This window comes from Pogoniulus pusillus, chromosome 7 (genome assembly GCF_015220805.1).
Source record: "Pogoniulus pusillus isolate bPogPus1 chromosome 7, bPogPus1.pri, whole genome shotgun sequence".
Classification (NCBI taxonomy): Eukaryota; Metazoa; Chordata; class Aves; order Piciformes; family Lybiidae; genus Pogoniulus; species Pogoniulus pusillus.
This window is the reverse complement of record NC_087270.1, coordinates 34404522-34428102: the sequence shown is the minus strand read 5'-3', so window position 1 is coordinate 34428102 and position 23581 is coordinate 34404522. Positions and strand designations below refer to the sequence as shown.

General features: G+C 39.9%; 1 long non-coding RNA gene across 1 annotated transcript; it reads right to left on the bottom strand.

The window, feature by feature from the left end:
* Positions 1–1641: 1641 nt before the first annotated feature.
* On the bottom strand, positions 1642–23466 carry LOC135177155 (uncharacterized). The gene is made up of 3 exons (XR_010302960.1): positions 23284–23466; positions 18559–18631; positions 1642–1966 (listed from the first exon to the last, which is right to left on the bottom strand). It is a non-coding gene; the product is annotated as an uncharacterized LOC135177155 (long non-coding RNA).
* Positions 23467–23581: the final 115 nt, after the last annotated feature.

Sequence of the window (23581 nt, the reverse complement as noted above, 5' to 3'; positions counted from 1 at the left end):
TGGCAATTTTGGAAGATATCCACCCTGGGCTAAGAGCAACCTAATTCACAGTAAGCACCTCTTTTGTAGTTCTGTGGTTTTAATGAAGTTACTCTATTTTAGTCTGCAGAAGAGAAGACTGAGAGGGGATTTAATAAACGTCTCTAAATATCTGAGGGCCGGGTGTTAGGAGTTAGTAGTGGGGGGACAGGCTCTTCTCCCTTGCTCCCTGGGATAGGACAAGGAGCAATGGGTGTAAGCTGCAGCACAGGAGGTTCCACCTCAACACAAGAGGCAACTTCTTTACTGTAAGGGTCACAGAACAATGGAAGAGGCTCCCCAGAGAGGTTGGCTCCTTCTCTGGAGACCTTCATGGCCTGTCTGGATGTGTTCTTCTGTGACTTGAGCTAGACTGTATGGTCCTGCTCTGGCATGGGGGTTGGACTTGATGATCTCTTTGAGTCCCTTCCAACCCCTGACATCCTGTGATCCTGTGATTTAAGTTCTTTAACCATTTTCTATAGTGCAGTGTAACTGATCTGCCTGCTACTTTATTCATGTTGCTATCATGGACAAATTCCAGGAAATCTCAGCTTGTAAATTCTTCTTTTGATGGTATTCCAAGCTAAAATGTGTCCTAAATTTGTGGCAGGTGCCCTAGACTCCTAAAACACATGTACACAAACACGACTTTACACACAATCAACTGTCCAAAATGACCCACTATGAATCAAAAATATATATGCCCTTGAATGCCTCTTTTGTTTCTTTCATGTAAAGTGTTTATTCCATATGCTGTTTTTTTTTCTTTACTCTTCAGGTCTTAAGAACTTGGAAACTTTAATTTGTGTCTGCTTCTGGGTTGCCTGCCAAAAGAGGTCAGCATATTAAATGTGTCTTTCTGCAAAAGCACCTAACACCTAACAGCCAGGTGAGTCAGCATTACAGCTCTGCAGCTCTGGGTGATATACTCAGACTTCACTGCTGCTCTACTGAATATTGCACCTCCACGTGGAACAGAAAAAAATGAAACTTTTTTCTTCCTTTCATAAACTGAAGATAAACACCAAAGAAGATAGTGATAAAACATAAAAGCTTTTATCTAAGCACTGTAAGAGTAAGAAAAGAGAATAAGTACTGAGACAGAGGAAGTAGTTAAAACGCCTAATGAAGGTTTGCGTTATTTTTGGCTCTGCTAGCATAAGCCAATCCCAGAGGTAGACACCAACTCTAGTGCAGCCTGTAATACCAGTTATGCAGCCCTGGATTACCACTGATTCTGTGTAGAATGCACAGAGCTTACTATAACATCTTGCTGTGTCTTTGTGTGATGTGCTCCAGCAGTTCTAGTAGCATTACTATCGTTATTAGTTCGAACACATGCTAAACATTTTCACTGCCTCATCTATTTTATGACTCTTATAGTGAATATATTCCATTATTATCCATAAAACAGAGGTATTTAGAGAAGTATTTAAGAATTAAATTCTATTAACATTTTTAGAAGAGGATATTTTTAACAGTGTTTGTTTGTTGTATGAGAAACAGCAGCCACAACAACAAAACCAACAACAGAATGCACCAGCTCCAATTGTGCCATGCTTGTCTTTCTAATTAAAACTTTAATAATAACTCTGATGAATTACAATATAAATACACAGAAATAAGGCTTAAGGCATGCACACACAAGAGATAAAAAATGGAGCTACAGTCATTTACACCATTTCAGCACTGATCTCACATTATCTTAACATGTCTCCTAGTGTTTTTTAATCCCAACTTGCAACAGCAGGTGTTGTTCCATGAATTACACCCAATTAGATTTGCTTTCAGTCATGTACTATTTTTCACTGAGAAGTACAATGAGAGTAAATCTAAAGGAAACCTTAATAGACAATAATCATCTCAGCTAGAATGGCTTCAGTCAGAGGTAGCTTCAGTGAAACCAACAGCACTGATCTCCACTGCCTTGTAGGGTAAGTCATATCTGTTCAAAGCAGAACACAGACATTTTGTACTCATTTAGTATTGTTCAATGAAACAAGTTCATAACAAGGCAGGTATGACACAATCTTTCTGCATAATTCTTTTGTGCTAACCCTGGTGGGCAGCTCAGCATTGCTTCCCCAAGTCATAGAGATGAGGAATGGAAGAATAAGAGCAAGAAAACTTAAGGGTCATTATAATAGGAAGGAAGGAAGGAAGGAAGGAAGGAAGGAAGGAAGGAAGGAAGGAAGGAAGGAAGGAAGGAAGGAAGGAAGGAAGGAAGGAAGGAAGGAAGGAAGGAAGGGAAGGAAGGAAGGAAGGAAGGAAGGAAGGAAGGAAGGAAGGAAGGAAGGAAGGAAGGAAGGAAGGAAGGAAGGAAGGAAGGAAGGAGAGAGAGAGAAAGAAAGAAAGAAAGGAGAAAGAGAGAAAGAGAAAGAGAGAAAGAGAAAGAGAGAAAGAGAGAAAGAAAGAAAGAAAAAAAGAAAGAAAGAAAGAAAGAAAAGTTTAAGTGAAGGGTAAGTGGAAGAAGGGAGAAGATAAAAAAACCCAGGTGTCTAACCTCCATGAAGGTTTTTAGGCACCCCTAAAATCTCCACTAAGGTTTTCCTTTTTACTGCTATGCATGATGTAATGAATATCACTTTGGCTGTTTAGGATCATCTTACATGTTCTCTCTCCACCTGGTGCACACCTCTCCATCTATTATCTGGGGTCGGGCAGAGTGAGACCAGAGAAGGCTTTGGTGTTGTGTAAACATAATTTATCAAAAGCTAGAATATTTTTGTGTTATCAGGACCTTTTGGGCCACAAAACCTAAAACAGAACACCATATATAACCTATGAAGAAAACTAGCTCTATCCTAACTAGATCCAGTAAATCTGCCTTACAATAAATAGAAATAATTCTTCTGATTTCATTGAATTTAAGATGGAATCATAACATCTGCTGGCTGCAATAAGAATGTACTTTACAAACTTCAGTTCTTCCCTCTGTGTTGTTTGAAAGTGTTGCTTAAAGTATGTATTTTTAAAATAATCATGGTTTATTCTCTCTTCTCAGTTTAAACTGTTTACCAGTTTCTAACCAAACTGTGGAAGAATTCCCACTTTCATGTGTCTTCAAAATCATCTTGGCACTTTTTCTGGGGAGAAAAAACCCAAACTGTCAAATACCTATGGTGATATATTACAGGCATACAACAAATGAAACATATTGCACAGAAATTGATGTATGCTTTAGTATTGCTAAAGAAAACTCAGATGAACATACATGTTTACTAAGAGTATGCTTTATGTTATTGTATTTTTGGAACATGGAACACATTTGAGAGTTCTACGCTTTGCTCTGAAGCACCAGCGAGTGGTTCACTCTGGAGGGCAATCTAGACACATGGACCCACCCCAGCAGACTCCAGAGACCTTGGGACATAAGCCATGCTGAGAAAAGAGGAACTACACTGCTAATACTGCCACTTGCCATTTCTAGCTATGAACACAACATGAGGATGAATTCCTTTCCTGTGAGGGTGACAGAGCATTGGAACAGACTATCCAGAGGTTGCCTCCTCTGGAGACTTTCAAAGCCAACCTGGATGTGTTCCCATGTGACCTGTCTCAGGTAATTCTGCTTTGGCAGGGTGTGTGGACTCAATGATCTTTGGAGGTCCATTCCAACCCCTAACATTCTATGATTCTATGATTCTGTGAACCAAATATTCATAATTAGAAAAACAGACCCAGAACCTTAGATGGATTGTTAGTGTGGGTGCAGTGCTTTGAAGAGGTGGCAGTTCTGCTTCTACATCCTAACTGAGTTGTGTGGTGAGTGGAGTGCTTTCAGGAGGTGGCAGTTCTGCTTCTACATCCTGAGTTGTGTGGAAAGACATTGTTCAAAGAACAACAATCTACACCATATATTCTAGTACTTCCATCTTCAGAGCTAACTCAAACAGGAGTAACTGCATTGCTGTGACGGCTACAGCAGCATCACATTGCTGCCCTTGTGGGAGGCCAGGGGGAGAACTTCTTTAGCACTGCTGTAAATGAGAGATTTCAAATAAATAGATTTCCAAATAAATAGATTTCCAATCACTTACAGATTTTTAGGAATCATTGACCTTTGCAGTGATCATTGTTCCTAATAGAAGAAAATAGGTCAGGTCTAAAGGTACTATGTTACCTTACACAGAAACCTTTAGCCAGTAGATTTTCGGGGTCCAAATTACTCCTTAAATATTGATTTTCTGTTTAAATGGATTATTGTTGTTGCTCTCTGGGTTGAATTGGGTGATTTTGCTAATTGTGATCAACACTGTAAAAGCCTTTTGACTTCCCTTTTTGTTATAGAAATGTAGAAATGGTATAGGCAGACTCACTAGTGTAAACTGCTCCTTTTCCTTCGACCAGTTTGTTGACTGTGCAGTTGTGATACTGTCTGCAGAACAAATGCAACCAAAGTGGAACAGAACTTGTAAACAACTTCTCCTTTGCTAAACAATAAAAAACAGTCAGCTCCAAACCAGTAGCTCTTTCAGTAGCCATTCAAAATCCTTTGTGGTCCTTCTTCCTGCCTCTCCCTCTCAGTCACAGGCATCGTAACTGTACCAGTCACATTTCAAAACACATTTTCTAATGAGTCCCATTAACCATAATCAGTCGTACATTTAATTGCTTCTTTTGCTGTTCATCAACATGTTGGAATTGCATTTCATTATTCTATGTCAAAACCCTAGAGAAAGTCCAGTTTCTATACTTCACTTTTCTGTTTGTTTTCCAGTGCTGTATGTATTATAATGGGCTGCACGCTGAGAATTCTCAGGTTATAAAGTATACCACCAAAATCATTGCTTAAAAGCTTCTGGCGATTACTCATGCCTCTCAGCCCTAATGCATCAGTGAAATCTTTGAAAGAGAATTACAATACATGAAGAGTTTAGAAAATACACATTGGTTATTTGTTTATTCACATATTAAATATAGGGAAAAAATCACTATTATTTCTATTGAAGACAGAAACCTCTCGTACTGTGCAGAAAAAGGGAAGGCAGTGTTACAAAGATTAATAATGCATCTAATATGAATCTCTTGGTAAAATTAAAGATGAAAGAAACAACATAAAAATAGCATGAAAGCCAAGACATCAAAACACAAAAGCATGGGCACTCTGAATTCAGACTGCTATTTCACTTTTATTACAGATCTTTTGTGCCTAGGTGTTGTAACAAAGAACTACACAAATCCAAAGTACTTTTGAATCAAATTCCTGCACCCATTTATAGGGAAAAAAATGCATATATATACTAAGATATTTATTAAATATCCAGTCACATATTGTTAACTTACTGATGCAGGAAAGTAGTAGCATAATGTACTACTGAAGTTCCCTGACACTTCATATTACAGATGTCTTTTTTCATAGCTTGTAATTTTGCAAAATATTAATTATTTGGCCTGAAATTTTTTATGACAGATGCTTGCCTGAGGCTGCTTCTTTAGTGGGCAACATTTAATCAAACAACTCAACCATTTGGAGGAATTGAACTAGGGAAAAATTAACATAAGAAAGTGTTAGCAGCATCATTTTAAAAAGCTGCAGCAGGCTTTGAAGCCCAGATATCACAACTGCCATCAGGGTGCTTTTCACCACATTTAAAAATAAAGAAAGAAATAAATACAACCAGTTCTAAACACTTTAAAAGTAAATTTAGCAGTCATGTCTGAATATTTTGGAAAGAAGCTTGCTAAGACTTGTTTTGACCTAACATTGTTCTCAGTGCTGTGCACAAAATCGCACATGTCGCAGGCCTGAGAGTGACTGAGGATGCTGCACATCACTTACATATGCATGTATCATCTCGACTGAATGAATAAACATCCTTTGTCTCCTGTGGCTCCTGCACATCATTGGTCTGCACGACATTAGCTATAGCTTGCCTGTGGCAAAAGAGGAAAAACTGGACCGGGACAATGTTAACCAAATGGCAAACTAGAAGGCAAGGAACCAGACTCTCCTGTGTGGTTAATAAATAGCCTACTAGGAAAAAGAGGCTCCTTAGAGACTCAGCATCAAAAGTATCCAGTAAACTCAGTTACCTAGACTGAAACACCAAGCCCTTTCTTTGTTTCTGGAATGCTGGGTGACATAAAGCTTACTGATCCTATGCCTGTTCCACAGAATAATGCAGTAGCAGGGTCACTTTTACAGCTAGCAAATCCACTGGTGGTAAGGAGATGCCACCTTATTCCTAAGTAGTAGTGCAGCATTCAGTGTGCTTAGGCATCTATCTTAATGAGAGAGTAACAGAGAAAAAATAAGGTAGCAATCAAATGAATGAATTCTGATGGGTAAGACAGATAACTTGCAATGAATGACAAGGAAAACTGAAACACTTTTGGTTTGGTCATACCTTTACAGGCAAGACTGATCCCAGTCCTCTGTTCATACCAGCATGGCTTGGAAAGAAGAATGATTGAGTAGCAACAGTCAAGAAAAAACTTATTATTTGATCTATAGAGCCTGAAAAGATAACCAAGTCTGTAGGCCAATGTAAATATAAAGCTGTTTAATAGGCATTAAAAATCATGGCAATGACAGATCAGATCCATATTTAGGGAAGAAGGACAACCCAGGGAACTATCTGGTGGGCACACTAAGCACAGTCCATGGTGGTAAGGACATATATCTTCCTATCATCCCTTGAGTAGGCAATTAAAATTAGTGGTCAGGGGTGGAGAGAGTTTTGAATACCAAAATGAATAAACAATATTAATTTTGGAAAACTATCATCTTGTATTAATTAATTAATTACCCCTTCATAACAGAAGTCTAAAGAAGTATGATGGGCTAGTGTTTTGACTGGGCTGAGGCATTTAGTTCCATGGTCTAGTTGACTGGATAGGTTGGACTGGATGATCTTGGAGGTCTCTTCCAACCTGGTTGATTCTATGATACAAGGCAGTATTCAATGGCTTGATATTTAAAGGTTGATACTGAAAGAATTATTCCAGGGTTTGAAAGCAGTGGCAGTGCAGATCAGTACCTTACACTGGGTGATTAGGCAGAATGCTTCCTCAGGAAATATTTTAAAGAAGTATTTGGCCCATGAGATGATATAGATTCAATTCTAGAGGCCTTGAGAAACCAGAACGCTGAGCCAAAGGAAGATTTGTGAAGCTCAAGAGGGAAATGCAAAGTTCTGCAGTCAAAGTGGAATAACCTTACACAGCAGTACAGGCTGAGTGGCAACCCCATAATAGGACCTGGGTTTACAGTACATATCAATCTTCACCAAAAGGGTTGTAAGGCATTGGAATAGGCTGCTCAGGGAAGCAGTTGAGTCACCATCTCTAGAGGTATTAAAAAGGTATGTAGATGTTGTGTTTCGTGACATTGTTTAGTGGCAGACCTGGCAGTGCTGGGTTTACAGTTGGGCTCAATGGTCTTGAAGGTCTTTTACACACAAATGATTCTATAATTCAAGCTGAAAACAAGCAAAAGTGCACTGTCAACATGGATGAGATAAAGTGTATATTGGGCTGCACATTCACACTACAGAGTATAGACAAAGCTGCAACTGGAGTATCATGTCCAGCTTTAGACTCTGCAGCTCCAGATGAATGTAGGGAAACTGGAAAGGGTCCATCAGGGAAAAAAAAGATGCTGTTCAGGAGCATATGGCATACAAAAAAATTGAGAGACCTCTAAGTGTTCAATATCACAAAGCTCAGGCTAAGGGACAATTCATAAAGCAGCATACTTCCAGAAGAAGGGCAGTTACCAGGATGGTGTGGTCAAACTCTTCTTTGTAATGGGGGCAGATGTGATTGAGTTGGAGGGCAGAAGGGCTCTGCAGCAGGACCTTGACTGCCTGGACAGATGGGCAGAGGCCAATGGGATGGGGTTCAATAGCTCCAAGTGCAGGGTGCTGCACTTTGGCCACAACAACCCCATGCAGAGATACAGGCTAGGGTCAGAGTGGCTGGAGAGCAGCCAGACAGAGAGGGATCTGGGGGTGCTGATTGATACCCGCCTGAACATGAGCCAGCAGTGTGCCCAGGTGGCCAAGAGAGCCAGTGGCATCCTGGCCTGCATCAGGAATGGTGTGGTCAGCAGGAGCAGGGAGGTCATTCTGTCCCTGTACTCTGCACTGGTTAGACCACACCTTGAGTCCTGTGTTCAGTTCTGGGCCCCCCAGTTTAGGAGGGACATCGAAATGCTTCAGCATGTCCAGAGAAGGGCGACGAGGCTGGGGAGAGGCCTTGAGCAGAAGCCCTAAAAGGAGAGGCTGAGGGAGCTGGGATTGGTTAGCCTGGAGAAGAGGAGGCTCAGGGGTGACCTTGTTGCTGTCTACAACTACCTGAGGGGTGGTTGTGGCCAGGGGGAGGTTGCTCTCTTCTCTCAGGTGGCCAGCACCAGAACGAGAGGACACAGCCTCAGGCTGCGCCAGGGGAGATTTAGGCTGGAGGTGAGGAGAAAGTTCTTCCCTGAGAGAGTCATTGGACACTGGAATGGGCTGCCCGGGGAGGTGGTGGAGTCGCCGTCCCTGGAGCTGTTCAAGGCAGGATTGGACGTGGCACTTGGTGCCATGGTCTAGCCTTGAGCTCTGTGGTAAAGGGTTGGACTTGATGATCTGTGAGGTCTCTTCCAACCTTGATGATACTATGATACTGTGATACTGTGATGGCTGAAAATTTAACAAGAAGAACTTAACAGGAAGTAGTTGTGACAAGTTGCAGCTTCAGAAATTCAAACTGAAAAACTTTCTTACTATGTAGATAGCATTGGAGCAGTCTGCAAATCAGTGAAATCTCCATCCTTTGAGGTTTACAAGACATGGTTAGAAAAGTCCACAGCTGATATAGACCCAGAATTGATATTAGCCTCACTTTGATGAAGGGGTGCAATAAATGAAATGTCAGATACTGCTTCCAACTTCTGTGAGTCTAGGATGAATAAAAACCCTGCTGCTAAACCATAGTCCTCCCAAACAGTGTACTTCAGAAAACCTGAATTGCCTAAAAAAAGAAACCCACAGATGAGCAACTGTTACTAATAACTTCCATGAGTGCATGTCCCATTCTTGTAAGTTTTCATGCTATCCCATTCTCATAAGTTTTTAGGCTATTTGTGTTCCAACCTCCTTTTTCACACCATTTTAGCAAAATGGAAAAAGATTCAAAGGATTCTAACTACTGGACATCATTATGGCAAGCAACTTGTTCCTCTGTAGAGGGTCATCTGCTACTTAAATCTTCTTCAAACTCACTCCATGGAATTTGACTTCTTTTCAGAGTCTTTTAGTTCTTAAAGATGAACTGCTCTGTCAACAAGAGATTTATTGATACAGCGTTCTGCTAAGATGAGAGAATTTGTAAATACAGTCACCAGGGTAATAAGCAAGTTGTAGTAATTTGCAAGAGTCACAGAGAAATAGGGAAATAATTGGACAATGGTTTCACAGAAAAAGTTATAGTTGGATGTCAATCTAAATGTGAATTAAAATGTGAACTCAACAATGCCACTCTGTTGCAAAAAGACATAGACTATACAAAAGTACATAAATAGATAGACAGCCTGTAAACAATTCTTCTGCTCTGTTCTGTTCTCTTAAAGCCTCAGTTGGGTTTCTTTTTCCAATTTTGGGCACCACAGTTTGTGAAGCTGTAAAAATGAAGAGAGCTCTGCAGAATAATAGGAACAACTGGATTTTAGAAAACATAGCTGCAGATAAAATGCCTGAATGAATTATGATTCTTTAACCTGTGAGAAAAGAAAAAATAAAGAAAAGAAAAAAAAGAGAAATCCTTCAGGTGTATAAAAGGTTGCAAGCAGTAGAGGAGCAGTAAATTATTCTCCATGACCTAAGAAATAGAACAAGAAATGAGGAGTTTAAAACTCCAACAGAGTCTGAAATAAGGATTAGAATATTAGAAAACAGTAATATAATGTTAAGAATAGTGAAGTACTGCAATAGCTCTTCTGAGAGATTTTGGACTCTAGAATTGTAGAGACTTTCAAAACAATGTATGTGAGCTACCAGAATTCACAGAGATAAGCTGAAGAAAGGGGTAGATTAGAAAACGAATCTATGAATTGCTTTGGGTTAGTTAGTTGGTTTTTCCCTTTGACTATAAGTAAAGCAAATGCTTTTGAGCATTACAAGCATTGCCTTACTCTCAGGTTTGGTTGTTTGTTGTGTTATTGCTGCTTTTTTCTAAGGGCTAGTAATGTTTTGGGTTTTTTTTTATAGTGTTTTATTTCTCCTTTGGATTCATTTGCCTTTATCTTTCCTCCAGCTTATTGGGCTTTATCCTGGAACCATGGAAGTTCCCTACTTTTTAATTTACACAGGTGACTTAAGAGAGGATTTTGTTTTGTGCGCCCCAAACTTTTTCACACCACAAGTATTGTTTTACAACCTTCTGTTCATAAGCAGAAATAACAGTTTTAAAAAAAAAAATTAATATGAATAGAAGAAGCAATTTCTGCTCATGGAAATTATTCAACAAAATAATTTTGCTCAGTCAACACATTTCATTAAATAATATTTATACGACAATTGCAAACAAAGATATTGACAAATACTCTGTGTACCTAGTGTCCCAAGGGACCCCAAATTCCTTTCTTCTTCCCTCACCGTGGGTTTAAGTGTGAGAAGAAGGCATGAAAACTGCTTTCCCCCAACCCCTGCCCTGTGGGCTTGAAGTGGAACAGCAAAATGTGCCTTTAAACACATGGGTTGACCTGTGTGGAAGCTTGTGCTGGAGTTGTGCTGGTGGTTGGCTGAGTTTTCATGCCCAGTATAAAATGATAAATGGTCACTTTGTCTAGAAAAGAATAAATAGAGCAAGGGAGAAGGTGAAAAGGTTCCCACCTTGAGAGTTCCCATCTTGAAAGTTCCCCACCTTGAAAGAGCTCCTGACAGAGTACCCACAGGTTCCTGCTGTGACTTGACTGTCCCTGCTTTTGGAATGTCTCCTACCTTTCTGTACAGCTTTCAGTTTTACACCGTCCCTGCTTATGCACCCTTCTCTGCAAACTTGCAGGCTTGACAAGCCCTGCGGTCCTTTGAGAGAGCTGCTGATGGCACTCAGTCAGGCTACCCTTGGACCACAACAGCAGCCAACTTCCTGGCTGCACAGTCTGGCTCTCCCCTATCAGTGCAAAGGCAGCATCATTCCACAATCATCCCACTCGTGGAAGAAGTGCTTGAGACATTTCTGAGTTTGGCAGCTTTGTCATTCGCCTTAGAATTCTGCTGTGTGGACATACACTATTGGATATTGCCTGCAGTGTTAGAAGGCTGTTCCTGTAGAGAAATACAGCAAGGGACCACTGCTGAATACCTATCTCACCTCTGTGAGGTAAGACCTGCTGTTCCCTTAATTTTCTGCACAGCCTGATTGATAGTAGGGTAAAGCTGTCTTTATAGCTTACCCTTTTCCATTTCCTGACTTCCTAAATCTCTAAATTTGTCTATAATATCCTTTTTGAAGAATTTCCTGATCAAACTGAATCTGTAAATAAACCAAACTAATTTTTGTGTATGATTTGGGGGTGGAGGTTCCAGGAAAATAAAATAATTCTGTTTTTATAATTTCTGACTCAGCCACATTGATTCTCTGCTTCCACAACACCTATTTATATTACTCAGTCAACAAAAACATTTTTTCAAGCCCGAGTTAAATTCAGCACCCAAAAGTTTCATCATTAAAAAAAAAAAAAAATCTAAATAGTTTCTTTGGAGATTAGCATTTGGTGTTTCCAACTGAGGGAGAAAAAGGCCCTCATCTTTCAAAAGAAAATTTCAGTTCCCAGCTATTTGCATTTAATATTCAATTATCTCTCTTTTCTCCAAATAAAAAAGTGCACATTTGAAAACCTTCACTCTTCAGGTCAAAGATGTTTCACTCATTACTTTTTTTTCATAGGTGTATATATTTTTTTTGTGTATGTGTTTCTTTTTCAGTGTCTGGTAAGGTTTTGAATGCAGTACAAGTTAAAAGCACCTTCCTTTGGCTGAGCTAAAAGAATCAGTGGCCACACCAGGGCTTTGCAGCTGTAAATGTCATCGTACCCTGGACACTGATGTACCATCTCAACCTAGGGTGAATATCTCCTTATGACACAGCCACAGAAAACACATTTCTACAAGTTTGTCCTGTGGATCAGAGTCTTCAAAGGCCTTTTATCATTACCAATTCCCTTACACTTCACAAAAAACAACACAGGGGCTCTATGTGCTGTTCTTTCACACCTAGAATTTAATCCATATTGTGGATTGTTACCCTGCAAACTCAATTGCATCCAAAAAGAAAATGATTCTTATAGCACTGTATGGGAAATGTCACTGATGGTCTAGGGAACAAGTAAGTGAAATCAAATGAACATGTAGTCACATTATTTAAATTCATTTCTTTTTGACAGTACATCCATATCCCATGTTTGTTGCATTTCACTTGCATGTCCCCTGCAGAGATGTATTAACATCATTCGTTTCATTAACAGTGCTACATTGTCTCCCCAGACCAATACTGACATTGTAGCTCCACTTGTTTCTCATGTCCTAAATTACCATATCACATTGTTACAGACTTTTTTTTTTTTCCTAGTTAGGAAGAGCTATGTTCACTATATTATTTAGCATCTAATTCTTCTAGTACAAATTAATTTTCCAGTAAATGTCTGAACAGTCTCCAAAAGAAAAAGACTTGAGAGAATTAAAGTGAACAGACAGCCTTGGTCCTACGTAACTGCAATCAGACAACACAGAAGGTAGAGTGTGTATAAGTACAAATATTCCTATTTACATACAGGAAGATAAGCAGTATGCAGAATAAGAATTACAAAAAGCTGGATGAGGCACTTAGGGCCATGGTCTAGTTGACTGGATAGGGCTGGGTACTAGGTTGGACTGGATGATCTTGGAGGTCTCTTCCAACCTGGTTGATTCTATGATTCTATGATTCTGTGATAAGAGACAGAACCAATAATGAGTTTAAACATCTAAAGCAGGATTTGGAGAAAATGGAGATGCTCAGGCAGAAAATTGCAATCTGAGAAGTAAAGCAATAGCTGCTGCCTCAATGTGAGGGCACTTAAACCCAAGAAAGACTGCAGATTTGAGTTTACAGGAGGTTAGTGTTTCTCACTATATGCAAGCTTAAAGTTTCCTGAGTGTTAGCAATACAGCACCCAACAACAGTGGCCTGCTGTGAACTCATGCTAAATCCCATGGGGTCTGTACTGTGCTCTGCAATACCAACCATCCACAGAAGCCCTGAGCACAGCATAAAACCATGCTTTTTTAAGACAAGTCTGCCACAAATGAAGATGCACTTGACCATACATTCTGTAATCAGCAGGCAAATCAGAATGCAGTTATCTGGGAAGTAGGATCCAGTTACTTTTTCTGCTTTGCAGGAAAGAATGAAGCACACACTTTTGCAGGGACGTTCTCATCTCAAGGCTATTTCCATTTTTACATTAAGTATTCTTTGAACTGTGGGAACAGAAATAGGAACACAGGTTTCTTTGCCTCCGAGTGAGTACTCTAATCACTTGGTTAAAAATTTTGTTCTTTAATCTTTGAATCATTTTCTTAATAAGGGTAAGGTGAAAAGATGACTAACTGAAGAATAGCTAGATAGCTTGTACTGTGTCTAAACAGTAGATAAACTGAATGAGAGATTTAAACTACTGCAGCTACAAAAGGAGCTGAGCCTAGACTTTTCACACCTATGATGAGTAACAGTAGGGTATGATAAAACTTTTTCCGTGTTGAAGCAGTGAAGATTGAGGGCAGCTCTGGCTGCAGTAGGCATGAGATGGTGGAGTACAGGATCTTGTGTGGTAGGAAGAGAATAGCAGGATCACAACTGGATTTCAGCAAGGCCAGCTTAAAGCACTTCCTAGGGGAAATAACATGGGACAGAGTACTACAAGGCAAAGGGACTCATGAGATAGTTGGTTTATATTCAAGAAATACTTCTTCCAAGCTCAGGATCAGAGCATTGCAGTGAGTAGTAAATCAAGGAGGGGAGTCAGGACACCTGCATGGTTAAGTAGGGAGCTGCTGAACAAAATCAAGTGGAAGAAGTCCACAGATCAAGCAAGGAGGGACTGGCCACCTGGGAGGAGTATAAGATGGTGGTCAAAGGATGTAGGAACATACTAGGAAGAATAACATCTCCTTCGAATTGAATCTTGCAAGGCAGGCCAAAGACAACAGAAAGGGCTTCTTCAAATACATTACAGGCAGAAGCAACACTAGAGGCAATATAGGCTCACTGCTGAACGGGATGGGTGCCTTGGTGACGGAGGATGCAGATAAGGCAGAGTTGCTGAATGCCTTTGTCTCCATCTATACTCAGGATCCCCACACTCCTGAGGCCACAGAGGAAGACAAGGTTTAGGAGGAGGCTTCCTTGGTTGATGGGGACTGGGTTAGTGAGGACTGGGTTACAGAACAGTTAAGTAAACTGAACATGGATAAGTCCAGGGGTCCTGATGGCATGTACCAGTGAGCGCTGAGGGAGGTGGCAAAGGTCACTGCCAGATCACTCTCCATCATCTTTGGTAAGTCATGGTGGACAGGAGAGGAGTCTGGGGATTGGAGGAGCGAAAACATTACTCCAGGTACTCCAGTCTTCAAAAAGGGTAAGAAAGAGGACCCAGGTAACCACAGACCAGTCAGACTCACCTCCATCCCTGGAAAGATAATGGAGTGGCTTTTCCTCAGCTCTGTACTTAGCCATATCAAGGACAAGAAGGTCATTGGAAGTAGTCAGCATGGTTTTACAAAGGGGAAGTCATGTTTGACCAAACTGATAGACTTCTACAAGAACATAACCAGGTGGATAGATGATGGAAGAGCAGTGGATGTGCTTTACCTTGATTTCAGTAAGGCATTTGACACTGTCTCCCACAGCATCCTCATAGCTAAACTGAGGAGATGTGGTCTGGGTGATGGAGTAGTGAGGTGGATTGGGAATTGGTTAAAGGAAAGAAGTCAGAGAGTTGTGGTCAATGGGGCAGAGTCTAGCTGGAAGCCTGTAACTAGTGGAGTTCCCCAAGGGTCGGTACTGGGACCAGTATTATTAAATGTATTCACCAATGACCTGGATGCGGGCATGGAGTGCACTGTCAGCAAGTTTGCTGGTGACACCAAGCTGGGTGGAGTGGCTGCCACACCAGAGAGTTGTGCTGGCATTCAGAGAGACTTAGATGAAGCTGGTGAGAGGCCTGGAACACAAGCCCTATGAGGAGAGGCTGAGGCAGCTGGGATTGTTTAGCCTGGAGAAGAGGAGGCTCAGGGATGACCTCATTGCTGTCTACAACTACCTGAAGGGAGGCTGTAGCCAGGTGGGCTTGGTCACTTCTGCCAGGCAAGCAGCAACAGAACAAGGGGACACAGTCTCAAGTTGTGCTGGGGAAGGTCTAAGCTGGATGTTAGGAGGAAGTTGGTGGCAGAGAGAGTGATTGGCATTGGAATGGGCTGCCCAGGGAGGTGGTGGAGTCCCCGTCCCTGGAGGTGTTGAAGAAAAGCCTGGATGAGGCACTTAGTGCCATGGTCTAGTTGACTGAGGCATAGCAGGTTCCATGTGAACCTGAGGAAGAATTTTTTTCACTGTGAGGGTGACAGAGCACTGGAACCAGCTGCCCAGGGAGGTTGTGATCTCCTTCTCTGGAGCTATTCAAGAAGCACCTGGATGCATTCCATCTCTAGGTGATCCTTCTCTGGCAGGGAGGGCTGGACCAGATGACCTTTCAAGGTCCCTTCCAGCCCCTGACATTCTATGATTCTATGTTTTGACACAGAAATGTGCTTCTGTTTCTTTCACTTTAAATAATAATAGAAGGTGCCAGCATAGACCTTAGTGGCATGAGCAAGTGGCACAGATAGACATTGTAGTACAGCTGAGAATAAACCAGATACAAAACTAGCCTTGTCTCAAAGCAGATTTTTTTTAAACTTCCTTTTCAGTACATTTTCCTCTTTACCAAAATCACTTTTTTTTTTTTTTTTTTAATCCCCAGGAGAGAGGAGGATGTTAAGGACATAACTTATGCAACTTGTCCTGAGTATATTCAAGTTAGACTGCATCTTCTAAACTGAGGGCTAAATGTGAATTTTGCATGACTTTTCACTTCCCTATCACTGAAGGAATCACACAACTAAATAAAATTAGCTGCAGTTTACACTCAGTTATGTATTACACATAAATTATTTGGTTCAAGTTTAGTACTCTGAAACTCTAAAAAGGCTTTTGAAAAGAGGTTTGTATGGACATGATCACAAAAAGAATTATGAAGACAACAGGGTTAACCTTCAAGTCTAATTAGGTTAGCAAGACTTCTAGCTGGAAGAATGATCACAGATATACACGAATAGGCACTACTTCCACCTGTGAGTCAAGGATGAGTTTAGAGGCTGGGAAAATGTTTAGAAATCTTTACAGGAAATAGTAGTGAATTTACCATCTGGAGTAGTTGAACTAATTTTTGCTAAGGAGAACCATTTTTAAAAGCACCACAGTGCAGTCTCGATGGTTGCATTCAACACTTATACACCTTGGCAACCTGAATTAATTCAGATTGCATACATTTGTCATTTGTAAGCTTCTAAGGCTGTATTGAATGTGTGCAGAAAGCTCTCACTGGCTTCAAAGGAAATTGTGTGCATGTATCTGGTGATAGGGTTTTCTGTATTATAGTCACGACAGCACTGGCCTGGTACTAAAATTGGTAGGAATTTTGAATGATGCCAGGATTGGGCTCTGTATTTCAAAAAATAGAACTAGAGGTTAATTCCAAAAGGTATTTATCTATATCAAGGTATGATTCCCCTACTGAATCTACTTCTGTAACTCATTCAAAAGAGTTCAGCTAACATCATAAGCCATCAGAGTGAAGCCTGAGCAGTTTATGAATAGCAACTGTCACACAGATTGAATTTCTCCTTTGCTATTCTGTCAAGGGATATTTGTTATTGCTTATAATATTTAGAAAGTAATTTTGGAGTTGAGGAATTAAAAGCCTCACAGATAAAAATATTTTATAAAATATTAACTAGCCCACTAGAAAGAAACATTGGTGGCTCTCTTTATTTAAACATTTAATTTACATGGAAGTCCTTCAGGGCAGCAGAAGTATCATACACATTATTAAAAATGAGCAAAATTATAATGGAATGCAGTTACAGAACAATGACTTAATAAAGGATTTAAAAGCACATATGAGAAAAGAAAGAGCTAAGCAAATAACCATGTTATAATACATGCAAGCAAATTTTAGTTTGCCAATAGCTTTTAACAATATATATGTGTATATGATGAACAATCTCTAGCTTTCAAGAGAAAACCCAACAAAATTCCATGTCTTTTACTGGAGACATGATTTTGCCTTTTCTCTTTCAAGAGCTTGAAAAGTAGCTAATAAGATAATAATGATTAAGTAACCAATATGAACTTAGATGCATATTTATTACAGAAATTGGGTCATTTAGGGACAGAGTTAACACATCATTAGCATGGAGTCATACACTGAAAATGTCATTTTTGTGCAAAATCACTACTTTATTCTTTATAGTCAAGAATTTCTAAACACATTTCCAATCTACAAAATAGATTAGGAAGCCACTGCCTGCAGTTGCAGGAAAAGCAAGAGAATTCCATGTCTTATATTGGAGACATGATTTCACCTTTAATGGCCCTTAATAATATATATGTGTATATGATGAACAATCTCTCTAGTTTTCATGAGGAAAAACAATAGAATCCCATGTCTTACAGTGGAGAAATGATTTTGCCTTTTCTCTTTCAAGAGCTTGAAAAGTAGCTAATAAGATAATAATGATTAAGTAACCAATATGAACTTAGATGCATATTTATTACAGAAATTGGGTCATTCAGGGACAGAGTTAACACATCATTAGCATGGAGTCATACACTGAAAATGTCATTTTTGTGCAAAATCACTACTTTATTCCTTATGGTCAAGAATTTCTAAACACATTTCCAACCTACAAAATAGATTAGGAAGCCACTGCCTGCAGTTGCAAAATGTTGCTTAAAGAAATATATCCAAAAGTTGATTTTCTGTGTGACAGCAGACTCCCATTAAAAGACAGCAGCAAATACTTCCTTTTAAAATTATTATTATTATTATTATTATTATTATTATTATTATTATTATTTTTCTTCCCTGTCTGTTGATTTTCTGAGGCTGCACTAGTTTCTGAAGGTATTTCTTCCTGTACAAACATTATCATGTCTTTTTTGGTTCAGATTTATTTCTAGCTAGAGATAGAGGAGACTATGAGAAATTTTGTTCTAGGTGGCCATTATGATCCTCATTTTACAGAAGGAACAATGTAACTGCTTTTATTAAAGCCCTTGCAAAATCATATATATTCAGAAGGGACCAATACTCACTTTCATAGTACCAGCTATACAATGCCAACACCTTTAAAAAAGATGTTTTTCATCTGGCACATTTCCAACATCTTGTTACAGCAGTGCTGTAAATTTAAACTCACTCTGGAACTACATGATCACAAGATCAGCTGTAAAAGAAGTTGAAGGAGTAGGTACCTGGGGTTGAATTTCACTGTCAGTTGGAATCTTCTTATTCATGATTCAATATAATGTCAAACTGTATTTTTTACTGCAAGAAAGCAAACAACAGCAAAACCAAACAAACACAAAGCCAACAACAACCAAGAAAATAATTTAAAAAAAAAAAGCCCCACCAAACTAAACCCAAACCTTGAATAACTCTAAAAGGTCTTTCATTATATTGAACTCACTTGGATCAATATACGATTGAATTAGCAAATTTACAACCAAAAGCTTTCAAACACATAGCTACTGAAAAACAGATTTTGTGGATGGTGAGAAAACTAGACTCTATTTTATTTCCTAACAGAGAGAAAAAGTAAAACTAAATGCATGTAAACAGTATGAACTTTTAGTCTATGTTCACGAACTAAACAACAGCTTGAGTAAGTGTAAATACTCTGCTATGCATAAGCAAATTTTCCCTATTCAGCCGTGGGCTTGTCTGCTTAGAGGGTGTTGTTTTCATTTTGGGTTGTTTTTTTATCCTTTTGTCTCTGTACAGAAATTGTGGCACGGTAGATGTTCAAAATAACATCGAGAAGAAGATAATCCTGGAAATATAAGGATCAAGAAAGAAGATTCACCGTTAATTGATCTAACATTGTGCTCAGCAATATCTAATTCTTCAGAAGTCCATAGAGCATATTGTTGTAATCCTGGGGAAGGTTTCTTTGCATATCATATCAAGTGATTTAAGACTAGCCTCCCTCTCCAAACAAACCCAAACAAACCCAAAACCTATGTATTCAGTTTCCATTTAGTGTACAGAGACAGACATCTAAATGAAAATCTAGTCTCTCAGCTATTTTTCTTTCATACTCTAGTGAATGAATGTGATGCTACTGTCAGGGCCCTGAGTGCACCAGCAAGATCTACAAGCTCTTCCTTCGCTTCCTCAGAATTTGCTGCATGTGCTCAAGATCAGCTCTGATAAGATGAACCTTGGATAAGAAATCTGGGAGAAAAGAAAACTTAATGATGAAGAGCTTTGAGGGGACTTGGATAGGGCTTCGGCCCCTGATTTGGGAGCTGCATCAAAGCTCTGGGCCATGCCTAGGCTAGGGTGCCTGTATTGGAGTGGCCTTGTATGTCTGCTGCTACCTGGGGTCTGAGACAGCCTTGGTACCCCACTTCTGTTCTGCTTCCTTTTCCAGGGCACTGGGGTGCTGCCCTTGGGAATAAGGACAATCCCAGCTCCCCACACCTCACCCCTGTCCTGCTGCTCCCTGACAACTGAAAAGCTATGAGGCATCCCCGTTTTGGATCCTGTCTTCATAACAGCCCTATAAAGATAAGCATGTTTAAAAGAAAGGTACCTTCCCTCTATTCCTCCTCCAAATACTTTCTATTACAGTATCTTTTCAGTTATACCACTTGATCAGGAAACAGAAATTCAGTCTGAGGTCTCTGCAAGACTTATCTGATGAAGAAGGGAAAAAAAAGGCATTTGGTCATGCTTCTCCTCTCCTTTAGGAGATAGTTTAAATCCAAACATCTGCTAAGCAGGGCTGGGTCACAGGTCCAGGGATCAGCACAGCATTATTCATGCTATTAATTTTCAGAATGGCCTTTTGAACAGCTTTGGCATAAGACAGCTACTATTCTTCCATACATGTGAGAGATTAAAATGGTTTAGGAATAATTCCTAATAGGCAATTTGGATGCAGCAACCCAGCTTTGGAGTTTAGAGAGTTCAGATAGATAATTTTATCATTATGGCATACCTCAGGGCCAGAGAACAGTCCCTGGCCAATTCTACTTACAAGTGACCCTATGAATGCAAGAATCATGAAGCCACTAGAAGTCAGTAGAAAGCAGAAAAGAGACAAATAGTGTGGCCACAGTTACTTTCCTAGGGGAGTTTCCATATTCTAAATTGCTCCATCACTGCATAAAATGGACAGAAACTATCCAAAACTCAAGGATCAAAATCTCAGGACTCTCCCAGTTAGGAGTCTGTAATTTGGTATGTATTGTGCCTGGCAGGGCATACATTTACTTGGAATATCCTAGATATGTGCATTAAGGTCTTGCCTTGGTATGTCGACAATGTGCATGCAAGGCTGTTTGCAAAAAGGGAGCAACTCTACCATCTACATCAGTTGTGGGATTGAAAAGAAACTGAAGGAGAAAGTTCTTTAAGGGATGAAGGTAGAGCATGAAGCACTCATGAGACAGAATGTGCAGCCAGGACTGAAATGAAATTAGAAAATGCATGTTAGAGGTGTGCTGTATAGGTCATGCAGATTGTAAGGGATTGTAAACATTCCAGCAAAAGACAGAATATCCACATTGAGCAGACTTCAAAAAGCAAGGAAGACACAATAAAAATGGTTACAATGCAGCAGCACTTGTTCTACTTAGTTAGAAATGCAGAGCCTCCCTTAAACCCAGACTCCTTTTTGCACTTTCAGTTTACTGAAGCAGTCTGTTCTCCACTATTTAGCAAGCAAAGATGAAATAATGTTTTGTTTGTTTAGAACTATCTAAAAATTACTCTGAATAGCCTTGATGATTGGCAAATGTGGGAAGTGTGAACTGTGTGACTGCAGCCTAAAAAGATGCAGACTTTAAATGGGAAAAACGTAGTGTTTAGAAAACAGAAACCGTTGATGAAAGCTTACAGAAAGTGGCCTTCAGCTTGGACTAGCTTTAACAACAAAGCACATAAACAGTTATTATTAAAATATATATATATATTTAAGCACTGGTTTACAGCCTTAACTCTAAACCTATTAGGGTGTTCTCATAATTTAATTTAAAATGTTGCAGTTGGTATAAAAAGAACTGTGGTGAGTTGAAATTACCCCCTGAATAAAATTACCAGACCAGCTCAGACAGCTTAGAAGCAATTGCTACAAACAGTTGTTAGAAAAACATGCACACAGTTCCAGAGATTACTAAGGTTCATCTATTATGGCTAGCCCTGTGAAACTTTTAAATGCATAGATTAGAATAGGATCCTTTGTCTATAGATTTGTTGTGTGTTTGTTGTTTGTTTTTCAAGTTCATTTTTGGATTCTGCAGATTCTGAATGCTACACCCTTAACTGCTGTAAATCAGCCTAATTTCTCTGACTCTCAGGCTCTGGCCCCCGGGTTTATGAGACATGGAAAGTCTGCAGCCGTCAACAGATTAGTGTAATTGCCACAGCGAAAAAGAACTGATGTCAGTCTTTTAAAGTCATATTGCTAAACACACCCTTTCCCCTCTTACATTTATGCTGCAATTTGTATGGTTTTAAAAATATGTTTTAAAAAATTGTGAAAAAAAGAAAAAAGGCAACCCCCCCCCTGCTGTTTTAGAAAGACAGTTACATAAATACTAGAATGGAAAAAGAATTATAGAATCAGTCAGGGTTGGAAGGGGCCACAAGGATCACCTAGTTCAAACCCCACTACCATGGGTAGGGACACCCTAGCCTTGATCAGGCTGGCCACAGCCTCATCCAGCCTGGCCTTAAATACCTCCAAGCACATGGCCTCAACCACCTCCCTGGGCAACCCATTCCAGGCTCTCACCACTCTCATGCTCAACAACTTCTTCCTCATATTGAGTCTGAACTTACCCATCTCCACCTTTGCTCCATTCGCCCCAGTGCTGTCACTACCTAAGAGCCTAAAAAGTCCCTCCTCAGCTTTTTTGTAGGCCCCCTTCAGATACTGGAAGGCCACAAGAAGGTCACCTCGAAGCCTCCTCTTCTCCAGACTGAACAGCCCCAACTCTTCCAGTCTGTCCAGCCCTCTGATCATCAAAAGAAAAAGGCCATTCAGATGAAGCACTTCTAGAAAACACTATTTCACTCATATAAACCTAGGTATACAATTTGTACCCTCAGAAACTGAAATTCACTAAAACTTATTTAAGGATGTATGTCTCTATCACGAGAATAATGTGATGGCCTTATTGTTCTCAGTTAATTAAACCTGAAGAGTGGATAAAAGCCAGCAATGAAGACAGACATTAACCACAAACAGTGAAAGCAGAAATAGTTAGGTCTTAGAAGGCAAAACCTATTTCCACTGTGAAGTAGTCAAATCTACTTCTAGACAAAAATCAGACTTTCATATAATTCATATATGAACCAAAGAATATAATTAGGGTTTTTTTTTTTCTTAAAATATGAAAATTCTCACTTCTCTGAAGTTCACACTATTACAGCACAGGACTAAGAACTCAGAAGAACTAGTTTACAGTCCCATCATTGACATTGCCTCATAGGGAAGTGGTGGTCAAATGAACTAGTAATTTTTGAGTTTCATTTCCATAATGTGAAAAATTAGGTGTAAAATCGTGTATTGGTTATTACCTAGGAGAGACAACAGATTTTACATGTCATCTACTTCAGGAAGGAACGGATTGCTACTGTCAAGCAGTCTCATTCTATACTCTCAGCACATCTTCTAGTCACATCTGAGGAAAACTCGGCTGCTGCTTCAGCCAGACATGGAAAGACAAGCACAAAGTCATCTCAGCTAACGTCAACCATCTAACATTTATTCGTTCCATCTAGGCAATGGCATGTGCTTAGGGCAGTTCAGATCCTTCCTAAAATGGGTCGTGTCACAGGTTAAGAGGTGAAAAAAAAACTCTAGGAATGCGTGTCTGGTCCTCCTGATAGTAGGGATAGATAAAGGATCGGCTTGGGCTGCACAGGTACAGCCTAAGGTTTGCAAAGTTAGGTGAGGGTCATCCCACCTGCAGCCTGGAAGGACGGAACAACTCTCAGACTCCAGTTGCAGCCTGGGCTGGATTTTTGATGGAAGTTCCTTTTTTTTCTTCTTTTTCTCTCTTCTCTTCTCTTCTCTTCTCTTCTCTTCTCTTCTCTTCTCTTCTCTTCTCTTCTCTTCTCTTCTCTTCTCTTCTCTTCTCTTCTCTTCTCTTCTCTTCTCTTCTCTTCTCTTCTCTTCTCTTCTCTTCTCTTCTCTTCTCTTCTCTTCTCTTCTCTTCTCTTCTCTTCTCTTCTCTTCTCTTCTCGGTGAAGAGGCTTTGGTCG